The sequence below is a fragment of the Lycium ferocissimum genome, chromosome 2 (assembly GCF_029784015.1).
Source record: "Lycium ferocissimum isolate CSIRO_LF1 chromosome 2, AGI_CSIRO_Lferr_CH_V1, whole genome shotgun sequence".
Taxonomy (NCBI): domain Eukaryota; kingdom Viridiplantae; phylum Streptophyta; class Magnoliopsida; order Solanales; family Solanaceae; genus Lycium; species Lycium ferocissimum.
In genome coordinates, this window is record NC_081343.1 from 43956491 (window position 1) to 43966179 (window position 9689).

General features: G+C 37.1%; 1 protein-coding gene and 1 pseudogene across 4 annotated transcripts in view; both read right to left on the reverse strand.

Moving 5' to 3' along the window:
• The window catches only part of LOC132039062 (protein ROOT PRIMORDIUM DEFECTIVE 1-like), a 39236-nt gene extending 30619 nt beyond the window's left edge, over positions 1–8617 (reverse strand). The window contains exons 1-2 of one of the 4 annotated variants that reach the window (XR_009410342.1): positions 8478–8617; positions 7595–7785 (exon numbers count right to left, since the gene is read on the reverse strand). The gene's annotated coding sequence lies outside the window, so the exon portion shown is untranslated. Of the gene's footprint in view, positions 1–7594; positions 7887–8477 lie in introns of those variants that run through there. The other 3 variants (XR_009410345.1, XR_009410344.1, XR_009410343.1) reach the window with 3 other exon arrangements.
• LOC132039056 (uncharacterized protein At2g29880-like) lies at positions 6–4272 on the reverse strand (annotated as a pseudogene).
• Positions 8618–9689: the final 1072 nt, after the last annotated feature.

Sequence of the window (9689 nt, forward strand, 5' to 3'; positions counted from 1 at the left end):
CTGTATTTCGCGCAAGCAAGTTCCTTTCACAACCAAAATGTTGAGTTTTCCAGGAAAGTTAGCTAATACACACCATACGATCAGGTGGCTATTCTCTCTGACATTTTCTCCTAAAAATAGACCCTAGCACATCTTAGAATGAGACTAGTACTACGCACATCAATTGTTCTGAAGGAAACCCCTCTTTCATCAAACAAACAAAATTAGAAATAGCAAGAAAATATTAAAAACCAAGCTGGAATCTTGAAGCTTCAAATAAAAGTGAGAATAACAATTGCTTCCAAATCCTATCTAGTTACGCTCTTCTAACCAACTTGTGTATTCTATTGTTTTCTCTTGAATCGGTCCAACTACACCTTGCGAAGATTTTGGTTTTTTGCCATGAATGCCTTAGCTAAAGTGTCACTTTGCACCAAATAATCAAAAGTGTCACCTAAGAACTCTTCCTCGTAACCTTTCATTGCCATAATTTCTTCATACAACCTTGTCACATCTAGGTCGGCTATCAGCTATCTAACTGATTGCTGCCGCCACTTCTCCAAGCTTTGTTGATATATCACCTACCACGTCTTGCGCATCATAAGAACGATTTCTTTTGCGACTTGACTTGACTTGAGACGAAGTTTACAAACATCATCTTTTTTCTTAGATGAACCTTCAATGTCAATATCATCATTACCTTTCTCCAAGCTGCAATCCAAGTTTATATCATCAAATGACCTAGCACAATCACCCCTAGCTCGATCGTTCCCACACATAAAAGACAATTCTTCAAACATATCAATCTTCTTGTTGATGAACTTATCATGAGTAGGATGCGCCTATAATATGATTATTAAAAAAAAAGAAACGGAGTTGAGCCAACCAATTCACAATGAAACAAAAGAGAAAAGCAGCAAAAGAAATGGCACGAAACTGGACAGATTATAATGACAGGTCAAACTGGACAACAACTATTTTAAAACTAAGCAAAGTTACAAAAATTACAACCAATAAACACCAGATTCCACTCTTTTTTTTTCTTCTGCCAAACCAGTAACATAAACAAAATCAGCAGCAGTTATGGACAGTCACAGCTGCATAACCCTTTCTACATATGTGTCTGCCTATACCATATATATCTATCAAGCAACCAATAGAAATTAGGCGCAAACACATTGTGATGTACTTATCAGAAAGAACTAAGCATGACTACTATATATAAACCAACACATAGGATTAAAGAATCACCGTACCTGAATATGGAGAGCATAGACTCTAGGACTCGCAGTAATCATCTTCAAGTTGTCATCCCATCCAAGACCACTTTTGTTTAGTAGAGTTTGTACGGTATTCCATGTGCTTTGTAGTGTTTTAAGATGATTCTCCACATGTTTAGCTGAACAGTCCATTCCAAGTTGTTGATTAATGGCATCCGAAACACGATTGAATGAGGTGGCCTTAAACTGATTAGTTGATTTGTTTCCTTGCTTCACTTCATCAGCTATGATCTCCAACATCAAATATTCCATTGGTTTTGACCACCTAAACTGTTTCTCCCCCCTTTTCCCCATTTATTTACTGTTACAGGAAACATTCAAATAAGAATTAAATTTGAAACACAATCCTGGTTGCAATAGCCACTATAAACACCAAAAAAACACAAGGAATCAAGCACATAATGACCAATCCTGGCAGCTTCATTGGCACTCTACATGGCCTTAGAGCATAGCAGCCAAGAAGAACATAGCAGCTGTGCAAAAATATAGTAGCAGCTGTGCAAAATTCAGCTGCAGCGGCCAAGAACATAGCAACTGTGCAACTTTCAGCTGCAGCAGCCAAGAACATAGAAATATGCAATTACAAATATGCAGCAAATAGTAAATACTAGCAGTTTTAAAGCAAAAAGTAATTACCAATATGCAACTCCAAAAAACTCTAGTAGTAGCTAAGCAAGAAAATCTGAATATATGATGTACCTAAAAGCTAAACTTTGTAAGGTTTCATAGACTATATCTTATCACAATCGAAAAGCAGAAAGCAATAAATATGAAATACACACAAACACAATCGATAACTGAACAGAATCTCAACTCAAGCATATGAAATTACAAATCATAGAACTTACAACATCGACGAGTAGCTCAAACATCTCTAAATACACTAAAGTCCCCTATTCCTCCTCCTATCATAGTTTGTAAACATGGCATGAGTAATGGCATCTCTTTTTGACAACCATTCTCTAGCCTCTTCACGTCTTTCTCTTTTTGTCCGGTAGCTTTGACTCCCTTGAGAACTTTGAGTAATTTGAACATTTTGAGGTTAAATTAGCGGCTCCAAGTCTACTTCTTGTATTATTAGGTCATTTGGCTCCAAATCAATTATGTGATTGTGCAAAATGCATGCCGCTAATACAACATGCACTTGTGTTTTAAAGTCCCAAAAGGGTTCATTATCAATCACACAAAATCGTCTCTTGAGAATAGCAAATGCACGTTCAACTGAAGATCTCAATGAGGCATGACAGAGATTAAATAATTTTTTTTTTCATTTTGGGGAGGACGATCACTAGTATACTCTTGTAAGTGATAGCGTACTCCATGATATGGAGGAATAAACCCCTTATGAAGCCCATATCTGGCATCTACAAGATAATATTTATCTACAACGCAAAAATAAAGTGAATTAACATACATTATTAATCTATCTCTTTCCATAAACTACTTTAGATTGAATAAAATACCTTGGGATATTTGAAACCCTTGTGGTCTCTCCAATGCATCATTTAATATGCGAGAGTCATGTGTAGATCCTTCCCAACAGGCAAGCACATACGTGAACTTCAAATTAAAGCTAATGGCAGCTAATACATTTTGTGTTGTTGCGCCTTTCCGGCCATGACATCTACTTTGTTGCTCAATAGGAACAGACATAAGCACATGTGTGTCATCTATTGCTCCTACACAATCCTATATACAACGTAAGTTAATATTATGTATTATTTTTCAATAATTAACTAAAATTTAAAATTTTAGTATGTAACTTACAGCAAACCAAGGATAATACCGATAATTGCTCCTTATCTCCGGTTGGACAGTTCCATCTGGTGATTTTACAAGAATTGGATAGAGCTTCAAAACTGCTTGAAGTACAGTGTGGAAGCATCGATGGATAGGGTCAATTGACCTATAAAAGTGTGACCCAATCTTGCGAAATCGTTCATTAAAACCAACAATTTCTAAGAATATCAACACCTGTTCTTGAAAAACATATTTTTGGTTGAGCGCAACAAACTAGTACTTATAAGAGCATTACATAGTTCATAAAATACATGCTTGCTCATTCTTATCTGACCTACACAATGAACATCGGTTCCATTCAAAATACTATTCATGTAAAATTCCCTTTCTTGGTCTTTATTAGTTTAAGGTTCTCTAGGAATTCTACTTTGATTTTCGTAGGCTAGAATAATTGCAGCCCTAGAAGCTAAAACATATGTGGTTGCAGCTCCAACTATAGCATCATTTTATCTTTGTTAGTCGAATCCATCTCTCGCAATCTAACATGAGTATTAGAATGTTAAAATACTGAAATTCTATAAGGAGATGACAAGCTTCACAGTGCCAACTTCATTTTCCCAAAACAAAAAGTAGAGGTAAACAAATGCCAGTGCCATTCAACGTCTTTTACAGCAAAAAATTACTTTCGTTAACAATCTATAACAAAATACACACTGATTTATGCTACAAATTTAAAGAAATTGGTAACAAAAAATGGTAAAACTATGATTATTGTAGCAATCGAAAAGTTTATTCCCAAGTTGAGAGAACAAATCAACTCAAAACCACATGAATTACAACTGTTCAACCAGAAATTCAGAGAAGTGAAAGATTAAATTTTGAAGAAATTACAAACAACAACAATAAGAACATACCCACTGAAATCCCACAATGTGGGGTCTGGGGAGGGTAAAGTGTACGCAGACCTTACCCCACCTTGAGAGGTGGGGAGGCTGTTTCCGGAAGACCCTCGGCTCAAGAGAAAACAAGGCAAAAGAGTCAGATAAGGACAAGCATATCAAAATAATGCGAAAAAATAAGAAATAACAAGAGCGAGGAGCCAACAAATATAAGAAGAAATCAAAGAGCAATAAACGAAAGAGCAAAACTACGACCACTAGTGCGAGAGAATAAGTGAGACTACCTACTAGCCTTCTATGCTAATCTGAGTCCTCCACAAAAATAACTATGGAGAATAAAGCAGTACTATGATTATTAAAGCAGTGATTATGGAGAATACCTTTGAATCTTTGCAGAAATAACTATGGAGAAAGTAGGATGAAAAACCCTAGAGCTCTGGAGAGAGAGAGGGGACGAAATTGTGGAAATAACGTTTAAGTGTGGGGCGGGGGGGGGGTTATATCCGTAGCTGCATGGGGGATGGGGTATTGCATTTCGCGTCTGTAGCGCCAAGTTTTTAATTCTGGAAAGTTACTTTCCTTGGCCCGTCATGTTCTCCAAATTTTAGAAAAACAACTTGCTTTGAAAAATATTTTCCCAAAATTTTAGTTCAACCGAACAAGGGAAAATGAGAAAACATTTTCCTCCATACCAAACACACCCTAAGTTAGGTTTAGGGTTTAATTTTGGGTCATCTTTATCATTTTGTTCTCTCCCTTGTCTAAAAAATGTCTAAATGCTAGTACCTCTTATGGGTCTACAGGGAGGTATTGCTGTGGAGTTGTAAATTGGGACGGAGGGAGTATCATATTGTGATGGATTTAATGGAGGTCAACCCCATTGTTAAAAAGCAAAGGGCAAAACACTTTCCCTAGTTTATTAGGATAAAATACTTGAAAACAGTACAAATATTGCTTTAAGTGCTAAGTTAGAAGACCTGGTTCATACACCCCCACAAAAAAAAATCAATTCTATGGTTCTCTATTTATTTATTTTACGACATTGAGGTGTAACATAAAAATGATTAAGCTATGGACCAAACAACTTTAACTATCATTTGGTATTCTAAAAAACAGCATGCAATCAGCGGTTGTCTGATTTAAGGACGTCAGTTGGTTATCCTGGCAAGTGTCAACACGAATTCTGCTACTCTTGAAGGTTTATAAGAAAGCTGAATGTAAGAGACTGAAACCACAAATACTAATTCAAAGCATGGTATGAAAATGGAATTGGAAGAGTGGGAATGCAAAATATAGAAAATATAACAAAAAACGCTTAGGGGCTGTACTAGACCCCATGTTAGGATCGGGAGTCCGGGATAGTGCGGAATTAGATAAAGCAGTCAATATAAAGACAATAACAAGGATAATAGGAGACAAAGATTTAACGTGATTCGGTCAAATTGACTTACATCCACAAGCAAATTTACTAACACCAACGGATACAAAAGAGAGTACAAACAACAAAAGAAAGTACAAAATTAGAGTAATTAAATACTCTAATATCCCAAAAAACCTAGGAAGAATAACCTCACAAGATCACCCCAAAGAAGGGTTCACACAAGTGTTTTTCAACACAACTCTCTTACAAATACTCTCTATAGAAGAACACAAACTCACTAAGTTCTTCTCAAATTGGTGTATTTCAAAGGAGGAGAAATGCCCTCCTTATATAGGGGCAAAACTTGGCCTCCAAGTTGTGCAAAAAGAAAAGAGAAAAATTGCTAATTTTTCCCCTCCACCAAACTTTGGCTCCAAGAAACAATCTCTACCAACAGATTTCCAATTAGGCTCATGCTTATTACAAAGGTATAATGAGCCAAAAGATAACCATATTACCAATCTCAACCTTGGTTGAATTTTGGCTGATATAGTAAATTTGCTCCGCCTTCTCTAAAACACCCCATGGGGCATATTTCAAAATTTCATGATGTCAGAATCAGGCGAATCTCCGTCTGATGTCGAAACAGTAGCAACACCTATAACAGCAGATCCCAACAACGTATACAACGTCCTAGACTTATGTGTCTTCATAACCAAAATAGCACCTCCACCTTCGTCCACATGAAATGTGTAGAGCTTCTGCTTCAAGTAGAGTCTATTTTCTACTGTCCTTTTCATATACAGGTCTTCCCACATGCCTATAGCAGTGGTCTCTGAAGCTACTTCACATAATACATCATCAGAGAGATTTAGTATAATACTAGATCTCGCCCTTTTATCAAGGCTGACAAACTCCTCGTTCATAATTTTTTTTTTTTATTTGTTCTCCTTTCCTTGCAGCGCCATATCTGAACCAGGATAGCTCCCATTTTCAACAGCCACATTCCGAAGTTTGCACTTCGGTCAAATTTCTCAACATAATTCTTTGTTATCGTCATGACGACTACTAGAACAAAACCCGAATTAACTAGGCTCTGATACCAATTTGTTAGAATAGGGAATCCGGGATAGTGCGAAATTAGACAAAGCAGTCAATATAAAGACAATAACAAAGATAATAGGAGACAAAGATTTAACGTGGTTCGGTCAAATTGACCTATATCCACAACCAAAAGAGGAGCAAATTTACTAACACCAACGGATACAAAAGAGAGTACAAACAACAAAGAGAGTACAAAATTAAAGTAATTAAATACTCTAATATCCCAAAAAACCCCAGGAAGAATAACCTCACAAGATCACTCCAAAGAAGAGTTCGCACAAGTGTTTCCCAACACAACTCTCTTACAAATACTCTCTATAGAAGAACACAAACTCACTAAGTTCTTCTCAAATTGGTGTATTTCAAAGGAGGAGAAGTGCCCTCCTTATATAGGGGCAAAACATGGCCTCCAAGTCGTGCAAAAAGAAAAGAGAAAAATTGCTAATTTTTCTCCTCCACATCACCAAACTTTGGCTCCAAGAAACAATCTTTGGCTCCAAGAAACAATCTCTACCAAGAGATTTCCAATTAGGCTCATGCCTATTACAAAGGTATAATGAGCCAAAAGATAACCATATTACACCCCACCTTGTAGTATTAACTGGGTATGTAGTTGTTGAACAACTCCTAGGGGCTGTATCATATGGTGCATCCTTCCAAAACCAAATTCCAAAATTTTGGTTTACATTCTTCTTCAACTAATATCAGCTTACGTCTCAACTCATACATAAAAAGGAGGGAAGAAAGACCCAAAGGTGGTGTCCGAATCAACTTACATGCACCTCGACTATCTCACTCGGTACCTGCTACCTCCTGCCGGCAAAGATATCAAGGCTTAGGCAGATCGACAAAAACACCCATGGTTTTGTCTCTGCTAGGATTTGAGAGTAAAGTACAACACAACATGCAGAGCATAATACTTAAGTGACCGCAATTATTTGTGAGCAAAGTAAGATGCTCAATGACACTTGCTCAAGTATCCATCTGAATTGCTGCACACCCCAAATCATGCAGGATCTGTACTTCCTTTTCCAAAATGATACACTAATGCTCAGACTCCCTTCACATCAGCTTCTAGAAGTTACAAATGGAGCTGGTATCTACGTTGGCTAAGTAGATTTGTGACAACCAAACAGAGTCAGACATAGTTCAGAAAGCAGGGCATTACAAGCATTACAGCCTCTGCTTCAGCCAAAGATCACAAATTCTAATGACGAGCAACTGTCTTAAAATATTAATTAAACATTCACTTGCTAACTTGCAAAGGTCATCCATTTCAAATAAGCATGTCTTGCAGCGATGTTACAATTGTAATTAGTAAAGGAGACTCCGCCTTTTTCTCATACGCGGTCTCTATACTACTTGGAGGATAATTTATTCTCGCTGGTGATGGTCTCCGCTGATGCAGATGTTACACAGCTCCCTGAAGGTCAGCAACAAGACAAACTTAATGAACCAGAAATACAGCTTATAGCTTTTTTTCTTTCAACATGGAAAAATCAAGAGATGACTGCAAGGACTGTCCTGTCAATGAAACATGGAAGCACATGGATATAATATCAAATAATACTTGCATTAATCTTTCAACTTGAACTAGCTATATATGCAAACTCAACGGATCAGCCAACATACCATCCTACCATATTAGTTGAAAGGTCGCTAAACATTTAGTTTTGACCTTTATTTGGGTGAGTTTCATATGCATAAGATTTTGTGCATTGGGTTGGTTTTCACTTAGTTAAGTTAGACCGACCTCAGGTGGTAAGATTAGTTTCTTGATCATAACACATCAAAGAAACATATGATCATACAGTGTAGAACAAATGAGAATTTTGAACTGTTTCTGGCTCTATAAAATATGATGGGAAGTCAAGAGAATAGGGAGTTCAGTTTTTTGATAGTATAAAAAGGTATGCTCATCGATAAACGATTAATATAGCCCGATCTCAACTAGTTTGGAATTGAGGCATAGTTGATGATTGATTGATCACAACATACTGGTATTTGGTCCACCTGAAAGTAAAATGAAAACAAATGGTTACGCTTTTGAATCGAGGGGCTTTCAAATCTACTCCAGAAAATGAATAATATAGAACTTATGTCCTCAATCCTTACCTCCATCTTATATTTGCTAAGAATTTGTTCAACACTTCTCGACTTCTATGATCCTTTCAGTCAGGGCCTTTAGAAATTGCAAAGCATCCTGCATTTATGGTATGGTAGCAACCTCTTGGTAATTCAATCTTCATCTGCATTTAAAGAGGTTTTTGTATTTGTCCATTAGTTTTTCGAAAGTGGGGTCACGGTTTCTTGAGGATACGTATTCGGATGAAGTCGTTTTATGGCGGAGGAGGATGGTGGTGGTGGGTGGTTTATGGGTTAGTTTTTGGAGAGATGGGTCAGCATTGTTTATTGTCGTGGTTGTAAAAGGTGGTTTTGGTGGTAGTACTAGTGGTGGTTCGCGACGGAGGAGTGGCATTTACGGGTGGTTGTGTGGATATGGACTGGGCCGTGCTTGCTTTGTCATTCTTTTTGTCCCATTCCCACAAATGCCCCTATTTCGGGGTGGTCTTTAATTTGGGCAATTCGCAGGATTGCCCTTCGCTGGGGTGGTCTTTAATTTTTGTCCCTCAAATTGGTGGTTTTTAACTTTTGTCCCTTAAGGCTCAAATATAGGATTCTATTGTATTTTTTTTTTTAACTAAGCTGGAGTTCGAACCCACAATCTCGAGGTATTACGCAAAGGGCAAAACTTAAAGAAACACCAATTTGAAGGGAAAAAATTAAAGACCATCCCAAATGAAGGGAATCGGCGCAAAAAAAAAAAAAAAAGCTTTAATTTTTACCTAGCAATTTGCACGGTTGTCCTTCATACAGACTGGTCTTTAATTTTTGTCCCTCAATTTGCCGATTTTTAATTTTTTTCCTTCGCTTAAAAAGGTGGCCGAAAATATCCCGAAATTTTAGGTTCAAAACTCAACAGAGTCAAAAATAATAATATTTTCACAAGTCATAGAAACTGTCGGTTTCGGCAGACTTTTAGTTATGCCTTAAGGCAAAGTCTGCCACATAAGACAGCCTTGCGAAATTATTAATTTTTTGACTGAGCAGGGGTTCGAATCCAGAACCTCAACCACCTTTTTAAGCGATGGAAAAAAATTAATAAGGCAAATAATAAAGACCACCCCAAAAGAAGGCCAATCCGCACAAAAAAAAATGATTTTTACCTCTCAAATTTGTGGTCTTTAATTTTTGTGTTTCAGCTTTTTTGATAAGGCATAATCTAGATTTGCAAGGCATCGTTTACGTTTAATGTCGGCATAGGTA